The sequence below is a fragment of the Enhydra lutris genome, unplaced genomic scaffold (genome assembly GCF_002288905.1).
Source record: "Enhydra lutris kenyoni isolate GAN:26980312 unplaced genomic scaffold, ASM228890v2 scaffoldscaffold8, whole genome shotgun sequence".
NCBI lineage: Eukaryota > Metazoa > Chordata > Mammalia > Carnivora > Mustelidae > Enhydra > Enhydra lutris.
The window spans coordinates 45,339,757-45,355,264 of record NW_019154092.1 but is presented as its reverse complement, the minus strand read 5'-3'; the positions used below and the strand labels follow the sequence as shown (position 1 = coordinate 45,355,264).

Sequence of the window (15,508 nt, the reverse complement as noted above, 5' to 3'; positions counted from 1 at the left end):
CAAGAATACAGCTAATATTCCATTTATTCACTTTGGAGAGTTCCCTCCACAAGCAGTTACAACCAGTATGATGAGTTAGAGGGAACTGAGGCAATCAGCCACAATAACACAGGTCGTTTGCTCACATGCATAGATTTTATTTTTCTTCTTCTTCTTCTTCTTTTTTTTTTTTTTTTTTTTTGAGATTTTCATTTATTTTAGAGAGATAGAGAGAGAGCCCAAGTGGGAGGGGTAGAGGGAGAGAGAATCTCAAGCAGATTCCCCCACTGAGTGCAGAGCTGAATGTGGGGCTCCATGCAGGGATCACTGTGGGGGTGGGGGGCTCCATCCCAGGGCTCAGGGATCATGACCTGAGCCAAAGGCAGATGCTTAACTGACTGAGCCACCTAGGTGCCCTTATTTTTCTTCCTCTTTAAGGCTTTCAAGTCCTGCTTTTGTGACATTGTTTGGCATCCCAAACACTCCTCTCGCTAACGCTTTCCCAAGATGTCCTTTTATTTGCAAAACTGTTGTGAGTGAACAACTTAAATCTTGTTAACAGACCGTTCATTCAGAATTCTAGAAATTCTTCTCAGATCAAGCCAGAGCTGAAGTTAGGATGTCAAGCTTCCAACAAGCAATGCATACATTAATCTAATCACATCATCTTCTGTTTTCAGCATAAATTGATAAATTTAAAATCTGCTGGCCAGTGACTGCGGGTCTATAAAGCAGGTATTAGGATGGAGGCTCCCCATGGAAAAAGGCAAGAGAGAAGCGAATGAAATGAGCAGCAAATGTGAACATTTTGGTGGACCGACTAAACTGTGAACAAGCCTTTTCCCAGATACCTTACTTGTGTGACTCTGACGCATTTGGGGTTTCAATGAACAGAGAATAAGCTTTGCCCACGGGACACTGTAAGATCAATGCTGGAAGAAATGAAGTGAGACAGAAGTTCTGTATGAATATTAAGATAGCTTTTCTCACATCTGAAAGTAGCTAGATTGCAAAGCAGTCAGCCAAAAGAGATGCTAACAGTCCCATCACTTAGGCCAGTAAAGCAATAAATGATTCTTGGTGGGAGTAATCGTGTATTGGCTGGAAATTAGGTAAATAGTCTGTGGAGGATTTTCCTTTTCCTCTAGCATCCCAACAAATGTCTTTTTAATGAAGTTTCTCCATCTCCCAGCTAGTTTGTGGGAAGATGCAAAAACAAGCCCACAAGCACATCCATATATTACCCAGACATAAAGCTCTATGAGTAGGGCTCCCCCTGGATTTAGCGAGGCTATTGATTACACTGTGAATTTCAATAGGTAGGAGAAAATCAGATGTCGTATGGTTAGAGCTCTATGCCAAATAAAGGAATTCTGGAAATGCTTCCTACAGAAGAGAGGGGAGCTTAAAACTTGAACATTCTACCCACACAATCTAGTGTATTGACATTGCTTAACTTTTTGTTGGTTATAATTAGATTGATACTACAAAAGAAAATTAAGTAACTCTTAACAAACCCAACAGAAAGTACTTTAAAGAAACTTGATATCATCAGCAAGCAAGATTGGATTTATGGTAATTTAGAGTCCCTGCACCACTTCAGTAAGGAAACACAAAACTCATTTCTGGGATATTGGCAAGTCTGGGGATCTCTTCATCTAAGGACGCGAGAAAAAAATTTTAACTTGGTGTCCTGGTATGTTTCTATTCTCTAAAATATGTCTTTTAACTTACAGAAAAGCTTCCTTTGTGAGGAAAATAATAAGCTAACCAAAAAAAGACTCTCCCATTGCCAGAACCACAAAGTTGTCACATGAGGGACACTGAAGACCAAAAAGGGTACGGAGTGTCATTGCTTGCACTTCACAGTATTTTTAAGAGCTTTTTGATGTGGATCAAATACCGAATGTGCTTCGTTAACTTGGTTAATTTCATAAGCACTGATCTAGGGAAACAGAAGATGAATGTCATTCTGCAAGATGGAAAGTCAGTTGACGCAAAAGTATAAAGTACTGTCTGATCCCAGAGGCCTTTGTTTTATTAGTGGAGCATAAAACTGGTAATAATTCATTCAAAGTTTACTAAGGGCCTGCTAAATGCAAGGCACAGTCCTAGAACCTCAAGGAAGTGGTAATATAAAAACATGTAGTAAGTGAGGATCCTGCCATAACAGAGCAAGTAGGTTCACTATATCCCGATTCTACAAAGGATTAAAAACCAGCTGCAGATGGGTTTTTTTTTTTTTAATTTTTATAAACATATATTTTTATCCCCAGGGGTACAGGTCTGTGAATTGCCAGGTTTACACACTTCACAGCACTCACCATAGCACATACCCTCTCCAATGTCCATAGCCCCACCCCCCCAACCCCCCTCCCCCCATCAACCCTCAGTTTGTTTTGTGAGATTAAGAGTCACTTATGGTTTGTCTCCCTCCCAATCCCATCTTGTTTCATTTACTCTTCTTCTACCCCCTTAACCCACCATGTTGCATCTCCTCTCCCTCATATCAGGGAGATCATATGATAGTTGTCTTTCTCCGATTGACTTATTTCGCTAAGCATGATACCCTCTAGTTCCATCCACGTCGTCGCAAATGGCAAGATTTCATTTCTTTTGATGGCTGCATAGTATCCCATTGTGTATATATACCACATCTTCTTTATCCATTCGTCTGTGGATGGACATCTAGGTTCTTTCCATAGTTTGGCTATTGTAGACATTGCTGCTATAAACATTCGGGTGCACGTGCCCCTTTGGATCACTACGTTTGTATCTTTAGGGTAAATACCCAGCAGTGCAATTGCTGGGTCATAGGGTAGTTCTATTTTCAACATTTTGAGGAACCTCCATGCTGTTTTCCAGAGTGGTTGCACCGGCTTGCATTCCCACCAACAGTGTAGGAGGGTTCCCCTTTCTCCGCATCCTCGCCAGCATCTGTCATTGCCTGACTTGTTAATTTTAACCATTCTGACTGGTGTGAGGTGATATCTCATTGTGGTTTTGATTTGTATTTCCCTGATGCCGAGTGATATGGAGCACTTTTTCATGTGTCTGTTGGCCATCTGGATGTCTTCTTTGCAGAAATGTCTGTTCATGTCCTCTGCCCATTTCTTGATTGGATTATTTGTTCTTTGGGTGTTGAGTTTGCTAAGTTCTTTATAGATTTTGGACACTAGCCCTTTATCTGATATGTCATTTGCAAATATCTTCTCCCATTCTGTCAGTTGTCTTTTGGTTTTGTTAACTGTTTCCTTTGCAGTGCAAAAGCTTTTGATCTTAATAAAATCCCAATAGTTCATTTTTGCCCTGCTTCCCTTGCCTTTGGCGATGTTCCTAGGAAGATGTTGCTGCAGCTGAGGTCGAAGAGGTTGCTGCCTGTGTTCTCCTCAAGGATTTTGATGGATTCCTTTCTCACATTGAGGTCCTTCATCCATTTTGAGTCTATTTTCATGTGTGGTGTAAGGAAATGGTCCAATTTCATTTTTCTGCATGTGGCCGTCCAATTTTCCCAACACCATTTGTTGAAGAGGCTGTCTTTTTTCCATTGGACATTCTTTCCTGCTTTGTCGAAGATTAGTTGACCATAGAGTTGAGGGTCTATTTCTGGGCTCTCTATTCTGTTCCATTGATCTATGTGTCTGTTTTTGTGCCAGTACCATGCTGTCTTGATGATGACAGCTTTGTAATAGAGCTTGAAGTCTGGAATTGTGATGCCACCAACTTTGGCTTTCTTTTTCAATATTCCTTTGGCTATTCGAGGTCTTTTCTGGTTCCATATAAATTTTAGGATTATTTGTTCCATTTCTTTGAAAAAAATGGGTGGTACTTTGATAGGAATTGCATTAAATGTGTAGACTGCTTTAGGTAGCATAGACATTTTCACAATATTTATTCTTCCAATCCAGGAGCATGGAACATTTTTCCATTTCTTTGTGTCTTCCTCAATTTCTTTCATGAGTACTTTATAGTTTTCTGTGTATAGATTCTTAGTCTCTTTGGTTAGGTTTATTCCTAGGTATCTTATAGTTTTGGGTGCAATTGTAAATGGGATTGACTCCTTAATTTCTCTTTCTTCTGTCTTGTTGTTGGTGTAGAGAAATGCAACTGATTTCTGTGCATTGACTTTATATCCTGACACTTTACTGAATTCCTGTACAAGTTCTAGCAGTTTTGGAGTGGAGTCTTTTGGGTTTTCCACATATAGTATCATATCATTGCAGATGGTTTTTAATTTGTCTTGACTTTAAAGATTTAAGGACAAGTTAACCCACTTTTATTATAAAATCATTATTAAATTATTAATAATAATATAATAATTAGTAATAATTATTATATTATTATTAAAATCATCATTTTAAAAATTTGTCTAGCATTGTTGAAAGAACTACATGCAAATAAAAATAATGTATTATTTTCAGCCTCATATCTTCTACCTAAATTAAAACTCCTGATTTTTTTTTCGCATACTGCATTAAATCTCTAACATTTTTTGAAATAGAAAATTCACAATAAATAAACGATATTTACATATAACATTTGTAAAACTAATGTAATACATCTCAATGTATACCAGCTTTTTTGTATTCAAATAAAGCTCAACATGGTTCAAAAAAATTGGAAAGGGGCATGTTTTCCTTTTTTTCCTTTTCTATATAATTAGTAGTATCACGACTTTATGTGACACGGTAATCAGGATATACTTTATGAATAAAATATTATATTCTGCAGAAAATCTTGTGTTAGTCTGTAACTATATTTTCTTAGTAATAGAAATGAGGGTCAGGAAAGGAATCAAGATACTGAAAACTAGGGGCACCTGGGTGGCTCAGTGGGTTAAGCCTCTGCCTTCTGCTCAGGTCATGATCCCAAGGTCCTGGGATCGAGGCCCACATCGGGCTCTCTGCTCAGCGGGGAGCCTGCTTCCCCATCTCTCTCTTTGCCTGCCTCTCTGCCTACTTGTGATCTCTCTCTGTCTATAAATAAATAAATAAAATCTTTAAAAAAAAAAGATACTAAAAAGTAATAAATTCATATATCATATAACCAACTAGGTATTTTATCCAGGTAATTTCATTTCATCCAGGTCATTTTTGATAATTAAAACACATGTTTTCTACTTTTCCTTAGGTTTTGAAGCCAGGAAATGGTACTTTCAGAAAGAACAATAAAACAAATGAGCCCATGGTTAACTTTGAAAAGAGGAAGTGTGTAACTATTTTAAGAGTTATTAAAAATTATTTATATATTTCTAAATTTATTTTATATGGGTACCTATTAGGTAAGTCCAAACCAGAAATTTCATGTCCCTCCTCTTATTTGCATTTTTACAGTATTATAAAGTATGAAGTCATTTAAAGAGTAAACTTTTATATTTTTTTCCAAGGATAAAGGATAGATCTCAGAAGGAGACTTCTTTTCAACTTTTTTTTTTTTTTTTTTGGCAAGAGACATATGCTCCCTTGGGCAAAAGTTAAAGTCTCCATGATTTCCCTGCCCTATACTTCCTGGATTGAGGGGAAAAGTGGGCAGAGGTAATATGACCTCCTGTAGGAAGTGTGTTCATTATGATATTCCTTGGCATTTACGAAACTAACGGTATATTGTGTTCTCAAGGCTTGATGAGTGACTAATGTGAATTACAATGCTCAATGATATATTATTAATGTGAACAAGAGTTTATGTTACAGTTATTATACAAGTTATTTTCTATGTTCTTTTTCTTACATATCACTTGAAATATTGTTTTTATGTCTTTATTGTGATGTGTGTCTGTGTGTGTGTTTGTATAAAATGAAACATTAATGTTTACATTAAGTCCCTACTTTTAGCAGTCATGGACAGATGGAGAATCCATGGTAAAAATATTTATCAGCACCTAACAAGGGTTAATTTAACTGGGATTTCTAGAGTCTGGTTTTTTATGAATAGATATTTACAAGTTCAGGGAAGAGTTAATGGAAAATTAATGTGCAGAGGACATGAAGAAAACTGGATGTGGTAGTTCTGATCTATTCTTTAATCTCTCTTCCCTGAGGGAGGATAAGGAAGGGTCCTCCAGAATGGCACCCACACAATCAATCCTGAGAAAAACCTATGGTCCGTAATCTAAATCGAATGAACAGATTGGTCATCTAACAAATGCTCAATATACATTCTCCCAAGGATGCAGAACACTGAGGTATCTTCTTGATCTTAAAATTGGTTCTGTGAAAATAATTCTGGTGATAATGATGAAATTGAATTGATTTTGTGTCCTGTGTACGAGTGGATAAAGGATATCTATTAATGACACCTGAATACAGTTTTATCGTCCAATACACAGATCATATGGAGATCTATTTTGAAGCAGATGATTTTTCAGAGGCTGAGAGAATGTCTAAGAGATCAATTTATCACAAGGTTGATAATATTGCTGACTTTGAACAAAGGCATCAGGATATCTAAAAGCCAGAAAGTGAAATCATAACTCATACCTAGGATATTTCAAGCATATATTAATGGAAAAGAATTAATGTGCTCTCCTGAACACATGTTTTCAAGTAAACATGAAAGAAAGCTCATTGACTGAAGGAAACTAGAATGTTACTGCTTCACATGTACGAGAAGCTAACATGCCTGCCACATATTAAGACTTGGTGCTCAACAAATCCTTTTTGCCTTCCTTCCGTTGTAACATCTCCTTATATTTGTCACCTGTGGCAAGTCTAAGAGCAGTAAATTTTGAGAATGGGAATGTATTTGGTGACCGACTCTGAGTTAGACACAACATAAGAGAACCATATATGTGATTATCCATCTTTTCCTTGACCGTGAGAAATACCTTTTTTTTTTTTTTGAGTTCGAACTTCTGACTTTATGCAATAAAATATGGATAGAATAGAATACAAGGAAAAGCAAATTCATTTTTAAAATCTTTAGAAATCAATCTAAAATTTAAGATTATTTTTCTACAGACAAATATCATGAATTGGGTGACCATCCAGTTATGAAAACCAGGCCACTTTAAGAATGAAAGGGCGTGCTATGATCAATTATGCCCGGGTCTGGGTATTAATCAGGGCACTTCTGTGCAAAATGGAAGTTACAGTCATCATAGACATAAACAATTTCAATAAATGAACCTCTAATTTCTGGCTCTTGGTTGACATCTCCGTTTGATTTTGGGTCCTGACTTCCTGAAGTTCTTTGCAGTGTGGCAACTGACGGGTAAAGAAGAGTTGCCTGAGAAATGTTCTAAGGTAGGAAAAAAGTTTGCAAACATTGCATTCTTCTTCCTTTGCAAGCACCAGAATAAAGCAGCAATATCCCAGACTCTCTGGTATCTGAATTCCATGAGGATAGATGTCAGCCAATGAGAAGAAAAGAAAAAAAAAAATACCTATATACAAATCATATGGTGATTATGGAATTTTCTCCTCTCTCCTTGTATGCATTCTTGCCTATAGTATATCTGGAATAATGGCCAATATATGGGTCTAAGACATCCCTTTTAGGTGCGGCCTTGCCTTAATCAAAATCTAAAAATCTAAAAAGCCTCCTGTTTCTCTAAACATGGGCACTCTCCTGGATGACTACATCTTCAGCTAGCTCATTCACCGACTAAAATGTGGAAGATGAGGAAGAATCTTTCATGGATTATAAATCTACTGAATGATCATGGAAGTCTCCCCCTACCTGGATGGTCCACAAGCTTATCCTGAAGGCAGTCTGAGATATGTTTGTGTCTGAGTGAAGTCATCATGCAGTGCAAGGAGAAGTAACAAAAGAGCATGAAAGCTCTTTCTTCTCCAAGAGACTGTATGTCAGGAAGTTACAACTACAGTTGGAAAACACTAGAATGTCAGGATCACACTAGTTGCATTGCTAGTATGTATAAGTAATGACACTGTTGGAGCACAAAAGTTTTTCATTCATGTACCAGCTCATGCTCCATCCATCTAGTCAAAAAATGTATTGAATACCCAACTTTTTTTTTTGTTGTTGTTGTTGTTGGAAAGGGGGTCAGATGGCATTCTTCCTTTCTTTTCTTTTTTTTTTTAATTTTATTTTTTTTTTCAGCATAACAGTTGAATACCCAACTTTTATATCAACATGGACGGGACTGGAAGAGATTATGCAGAGTGAAATAAGTCAAGCAGAGAAAGTCAAGTATCATACAGTTTCACTTATTTGTGGTGCATAAGGAATAACACGGAAGACACTGGGAGATGGAGAGGAGAAGGGAGTTGGGGGAAATTGGAGGGAGAGATGAACCATGAGAGACTGTGGACTCTGAGAAACAAACTGAGGGTTTTGGAAGGGAGTGGATAGGGGGTTGAGTGAGCCTGGTGGTGGGTATTAAGGAGCGCACGTATTACATGGAGCACTGGGTGTGGTGCATAAACAGTGAATTTTGGAACACTGAAAAGAAATAAAATAAAATGGGAAAAAAAATGTATCAAATAGACCCACTGTTCTAGGTATTAGGGATATAAAACGACTATTGCAAAGGCTCATAAATTAGCAAAGGGGGGAAATGTTGAGTAAGAATAACTATATTGTATGGCCAAAAGTTTTAAAAATATTATAAGTAGGTGCCATAATGGAAAAACAGGACAATTTACTATTTATGCCTAGTAAAATGATGAAAGACATTTTAGGGGTGACATCTGAGTTGAGAATTAAAAGATGAGTAGATCAGAGAGAAAAGAGTGAGGTGGGTAAGCTTGGAAGATAGGCAGACATGAAATAATAAAATTACCTATATGTTCTACCAGAGTCTAGAATTTATCTTGCAGAAGATGGAGGTCCATTGCAGATATTTTATGCAGAAAAGTAACTCAATTAAATATGTGTTTTAGAAAAAGTATTGTGGCAGAGTGTGAAGAATAAATTGTAAGAGACTGTGGTAATAAGTAGCATGAGAATAATATTAATTATGAATCCATAAGGCAGACATTTTTAGTTCCATTTTACAGGTGAGTAAACTGTGGCTCAGAAAGATTTACAAGTAAGCTCATTTTAAGTAGCTGAATAGGTCTGATTCTGACTGATGATTTTACCATTAGTGGGTGAATTAATGAATAAAAGAAGGACTGGGGCGTGAGTTGGATAAAAATTAGAACATCTCTCAAAGTTGGTTCTGGTGTGTGACTTAAGTGTGACTTGAAGTGGTAGCTTCATTTTCAGTAGGACACACAGAACACAACAGACTTTGGAAGCAAAAGGAAATAGTTCAGTTAGCAACCATGTTGAGCACTGGGACAAGTAAATGTGACAGTTCAGAAAAGGCAGAGCAGAAGTGGGCACATAAGGCTAGGAAAACTTTTCGAAGATCAGGGATACTTAGGTCCTCTTCCTATTCCACATAATTCTTCCCCACCCCACCCCGCACCAAGAAGCAAGGTATGCTTGGCAACAGCACCAAGAATGAATGGGGTTTGCAGGGTTCTGGAGGTGAGCATGCTGATCTTCCGTGCCCAGTGTGGATAGTAGATACTTGATGTGTTGAAAAGTAGGAAAGCCAGAGAACTGCTGTGTCAGATCAAAGGGAAAGAGCAAAGTCTCACCAATTTATCTCTCTCTCTCTCTCCTTCTCCCTACCACTGTGCATTATTCTGCAAAGTGGCCCTAACTGTTTCCTGGATGCACCTTGCGATCCTCACTCTATGAGCAACTATTTGGCATCTGGATTTTCTAATTCTAGGATTTCTCTAAGTAAAGGTTTAGGTAATCTTTCCCTCTGCAATCATTTGTGTTGAATCAAGTTCTACCCATAGAGCAAAAGTCCAGTGTTGTGTTTAAGTGGTCTTTTCTGTTATTACCAATAGTGTTTGCCCATATGAAACCCTACAATGAAGATATATATATATATATATATATATAATATATACGAAGATATATAAATATATATGAAGATATATAAATATATATGTATATATATGTGTGTGTGTGTATATATATGTGTATATATATGTATATATATACACATATATATGAGATGGTACCACTTAATTTCAGATTTCATATTTTTAATGTTGGGATGGAGTATTTATATATTCCTCCTAACTACATTGCATGATTCTTGAGAACAGATCCAGGGGACTGTACTTCTTTCTCATGCCTCACCACAACCAGTACAATGCTAGGTACATTGTTACCAGCAAGCTGTCAAAAGGAGTCCAATTCTTTTCATACTTCAGGTTTGAAATTTTAAAACCTTATCAACTTTTTTCATACTTCATGTTTGAAATTTCAAAACTTCATCAGCATTAGTTTTGATTTTTCTCATTTCTTTACTCAGAATTACAAGCAGTCAGGGAAAAGCAAGAAAAATAAATTTTCTGCTAACAAGAAATGACAGGAAGGGTAGAGATCAAGAAAAGTGCATAGGAGTTCAGAGTCATCTACAAATGTGACCACCATTTTCTGAATTAAAGAGAACTTGTTTTCCAGTTTATCTTTAACTTAATAGATGAATATTCAAGATATTTTTGCCTTATTGGAAACATATTTTCACCTTCCCCAAGATCAGTAACATACACAGTGTCCATAGCCCTGAGCATTTTTGATTTTAGGTCCCAACTACACTTTTGATCAGATGGTAAAGTCTTTCTTTCCAGATTACTCTGTGACTGTTTCCTCAAAGATGTGTGTCATAATTCAGTTCAACAAATGCTTACCAGGCAACTACAATATGACAGATTCTCAATTAGAGACTGAGACGTGGGGATGACAGTGTGAATCACACAAGTCTTCTGCCATCAAGGAATTTACAACCTGGTCCAGAGGTTGGGAATATAAATAGTGAAATATAAGAAATGAAGAACAGAGCAAAGAATTAGTTGGGTGTTATGGACATACAGAAGAACAAAAGACTGGAAAGGCAATAAAGACTTCTTGGAAAAAAGCACAATGGGATAGGGAGTCTTAGAAGATGAGGACCTGAATCATCAGAGAAAGGGAGAAAGTATTGCTACAACTAAGAGGATGGTACAGTTAAAGCATGGAGTTGGGAAAATGCACCTTTCTCAGAGTGATTTATACAGTTTTGCTAATAGAATGTGATGTATGTAGAGGGATGAGCTAGTCTTAAGTCTAGAAAAGGGCAGTTGGGGTCTCGATGTCAAAGAACTGTCTTTCCTCCAAAAGCATTGGTGAGCCATCTGTTCTGGAAAGAAAACTGAAGAGGCAGAGTCCAGGTCTAACAGTAGTGGGCAGAAAAATCAAGCCAGACACCTGGTATTTGGCTAATGCCTACAGCAAAGGACAGTCAGCAACAGAGTGGCTCTTACAAAAAGAACTTATTAAGAAATCTTTGGGAGGGCTCGTCTATCTTCCGGGTCTGAGAAATTTACAATTATGCCATGAATCGCATCAATTCTTAAGAGTACTTAGCATGTGTTTTCTTGCAAAGTTACCTATTGAAACATAAAAGCTCCTGAGAGGTTGACTTAGGCAGCTACTTGACTGCTTGCTGGGAGAATGAGAAGCACCTCAACCCTTTATCTAAACCACACTACTCATTTTTCACCCCCCCACTTTTATACCATAATCATAATTTCTAGAATTGCAAAATTTTGGACCTGAGAACAACACAGGTGAGAATAGCTCTCTTTCAAGGGGGTGTAGCAGCTACTGAATAACAAAGTAGTTGAAACCCCGCCCAATAATAGGGTAAAAAGAGGTTTTAATTTTCATTTAAACAGCGCCCATCAAAAGGTGCTAAAGGCTTCAACTTTTCAAACAACACCCTGGCTGGTGTAACCCAAACCCTGCAAAGTCTGGATTACATTAACTAAATTCCAAGCTTGACTAGACTGCCTTGAAAACCCTATTTCCTTGAAATTGGAAACAATTAACGTTCTGTTTATTCATGAGATTAAACCCGCTGAGGTGTAAAATGGCAGGTGTAGTGTTAAGTACTTCGCCTGAATACCCTACTGAGGACAGACAAAGAACTTTAAACTAGGTGAACGTATGGTGATGCCATTTAGGTTAAACTTTCTTGATAACGAAGCAGGAACCAATTAACTCACTGCATTTGCAGAAATTATACAGTGGTTAAGGGCAGAGACTCTCAAATTACTTAGCCGGGGTCTGTATCTCGGGCTAACCTCTTACATGCTGTGAGTGTTTGGGCAAGTTTGAGCATCTCTGAGTCTCATTTTCTATATCTGGAAGGATTTTAGGAGGATATGATAGCACATGAACAGTGCATAGGAGAATGATGTATCCTGGGAATGTGAAAAATGTGAAGTACTATGTTATGTGAAGATGCTATGCCTGGGTTTTTAAACCTAACACTAGTCCTCAGGTTTGATCATCTGAAATCTTGAAAGAAAAGGAAAGATACTTTGGACAGGAGTCATCATTTGACAGGTGAGGATGCTGAGAGAGGTCAGTCACATGCCTAAGTCACACAGGAGGTCACAGTGGCAAGAGGCCCTAGAATTTGAGGTCTCCAAACCCATTCCATCCCTCCTGCAGTGCCCACTGCGTGCTGACGGCTGGCATTATGAGCTGTTACCATGATTCGGAAGTGAGTAATTCTCCCTCCTGGTGGGAGGGCAGTTCTCAGCAGGTCACCTGCTTCTAGATCTATAAACTGACCTGTGAATTTCCATCTCCTTGGTAGCTGGGCTGTTTTAGATCTCCGCTTTGCCGGCTATGGAGAGGGAAAGACACTTGAGAGTGTGTGAAGTCAGCATTTTGTTTCTGATTCATCTCAGTGATGACACAGGTCATTTCATAAAGGTTCCTGCCTTCTTTCAGGTCCTGTGACAGGACCCTAACACCTACTCTGCATGCCCTCTGCGGGCAGACATGGAAACACACATGACCTTGTAGACATTTGTGCTCATATTTAGAATGACCTCTTTTTACACATCGACACCTCAAAATGGAGAAGAACATTTGGGGATTAAACAGAATACAAGGATGTAAAAACAATCCTTTAAGACAGAAGTTTGGTCAGATGATTATCACTTCTGAGAACTGGTTATATTTTATAGTCATAGCTATCCCCTTTGCAATTCCAAACAGAGGCTTTTATAAATGCTTCTGTGAGAAACTCTAAAAGGTTTAAGCTCATTACAGAAGACCAAAGAGCCACATTTTTCATGTAGAAAGCAGCAGTCTACAGTGGACAGACTACACTCTGGGAGTCAGAGAGAAACATGTTGGCATCCACCTCTGCCCACAACTACATTTGTGCGACCTTGGGCAAAGCACTGCCTTCTGCCTCCTCATCTGAAACACTGGGGAGATAATCAGCGAGAGCGAGAGAGCAGCTTTCTTTTTGAAGGTGGATGCTGTGAATGCGTTGTGCTCTCCCACCACCTCCCAGAATCATATGCTGAATTCCTAACACCCAGTGTGAGGCCCTGTGGAAATAATTAAGGCCAAATGAGGTCACAAGGGTAGGGCCCTGATCTGAGAGGAAGAGATATGAGGGAGCCGGCTCTCCCTCTGCCATATGAGGACACAGCAAGAAGACACCTGACTGCAAGCCAGGAAGAACGTTCTCACCAGAAACCAACGTGGCTGCATCTTGATCTGGGACTTACACCCTCTAGAACTGTGAGAAGCAGGTTTCTGTTGTTTAATCCCCCCAGGCAGTGGCATTTTGTACAAGCAGCCTGAGCTGGCTGAGGCAGTGGAATTAGCACCATCTCTGTGTTTCCCGAGATAACTGACTCTCACGATCACCTACTTAGTAGTGCTGTGATTTCCCACGAACAAGATGACCCCAGAGTGAAAGCTGTTTTATTCTCCGGAGTATTCACAGAAATGGGGAAAGGAAAGTTGATGTTGGGAAGATATCCATACACAACCTTCAGCTGCAGCAGCTTTATAAATAAATGTTAAACAGGAGTGTGTGGTCAGTTATGTGTCCATGTACGAACACGGGATGAACATACTCTGGTTAAAAACCACAGGGTTCAAATGGCCTTGCTACTTACTAGCTGTGTGTCTACAGACAAGGGACTGGAATGTTCTGAGCTTCATTTTCTTCATTGCCAAGATGAGAACAATAATTGTAACTTACAGTATAGCAGTGAGGCTCAAATGAGAAGTCTCTAAACAGAGACACTGGTAGGGTTTCACAGGAGTTCATTTTGCCATTACACATGTACACACACACACACACACACACACACACACACACACACACAAATTGACAGGGTTCTTATCAAAATATGAAAAATAAAAAAGGGAAAAAAAAAGCACAGCATTTCTATGTCCCCTGAACTCACTTCACATAGGCCATATAATTTCCCTATCCTACCTGACCTTCCTAAAAATTAAATTCTGTGGTTAATCTCTAAAATCTCATGATTACCTTCAAACTTATTGGCCACTTGTGCCTGGAAGAGACTAGAGAAAAAAATTAGGATGTTTAAGAAGAGATAAAGGGCTGCAAAAAACAGGGAATTATAGAGGAGGCTGAGATTAGAGAGATAAGAAAATGCTAGATATAATCAATTTATAACTACACAAAGGGAAAAAGAGTTCAATGAAAATTGTCTATCATTTTCAGACTACTACTGCTATTACTCGGGAGAAAATATTTTCCTCATATCACGGCTGATTCAAATGCAACTGACTTTTTGTTTTCCCATTTATGTTCCTTAGGACATATCTCAGATTCCAAGAAAAGTAATTGTGACAAAAGTCTACAAAGATAATCAAAACTTTTCCTCCTCTCTCACAGGTAAATTAAATTCAACCTCCTGTTTTTCTATTTAGGTTTCATCTTTGCAAGGTTCACTCTGACCCCGGGTGTTGAATTTACTCTCAAAAGAAATTCAGTGCCTTCTGCAGATGTTAACAGTGGGATCACTTCACCATGGGGAGCGGCAAATAGGTCTAACTGTGGGCACAGTAAAACATATTCAAATGATTGGCTTTGTGCTCAGAGTAGGAACATTCAGAATGGCATTTTCCTCTTATTTCATTAATCTTAGAAGGATCTTCAATCTGGGTTAATTTTCTTCTAAACGGTCATCAACGTAGAAGACTGATTTTGTTTACAAAGAGATTTTGATGGCCAGCAAATTTGACATGTTTTCTTTGTAAGAATTTAAAGATCTTATTTATAATCACTATATTATCTGTTGTCAGTTCCTCTCTATTTTATAGGTGATTTGATTTTGATGTAAAATTTAGAACCTATCAGTTTGAACAACTGTATCCCAGCTGTGATTGAATAAGGCACCAAGTAGTATAATAAGTGAAAGAATCTTTTAAGCAGTATTAGATGAAGAAAAAGGACAATTGCCCAAATAATACTAATAGACTCAAGACACTGGCAGTAATTCTTGGGAATTCCTTTTTTCCCTGATAACAGATCTGATTTCACTATTAATAAGAAAATCTGAGGAAAATCCATGGAGAGTGTGTGAACAGAGGGACTGGGGAATAATTTACTCTTTTTTTCTTTTATAAAAGGACCAATTTACAAAATATACATTTGGAAGCTTAAAATAATATTTAAAAAAAAAACAGCTAACTGAAAAATAGCAACAAAATCCATTTGTTCAGA

General features: G+C 38.0%; 1 protein-coding gene across 1 annotated transcript in view; it reads right to left on the bottom strand.

Moving 5' to 3' along the window:
* LOC111142604 (DCC netrin 1 receptor) overlaps positions 1 to 15,508 on the bottom strand; it is a 739,964-nt gene that overhangs the window by 77,993 nt on the left and 646,463 nt on the right. The gene's annotated exons all lie outside the window — the stretch shown is intronic.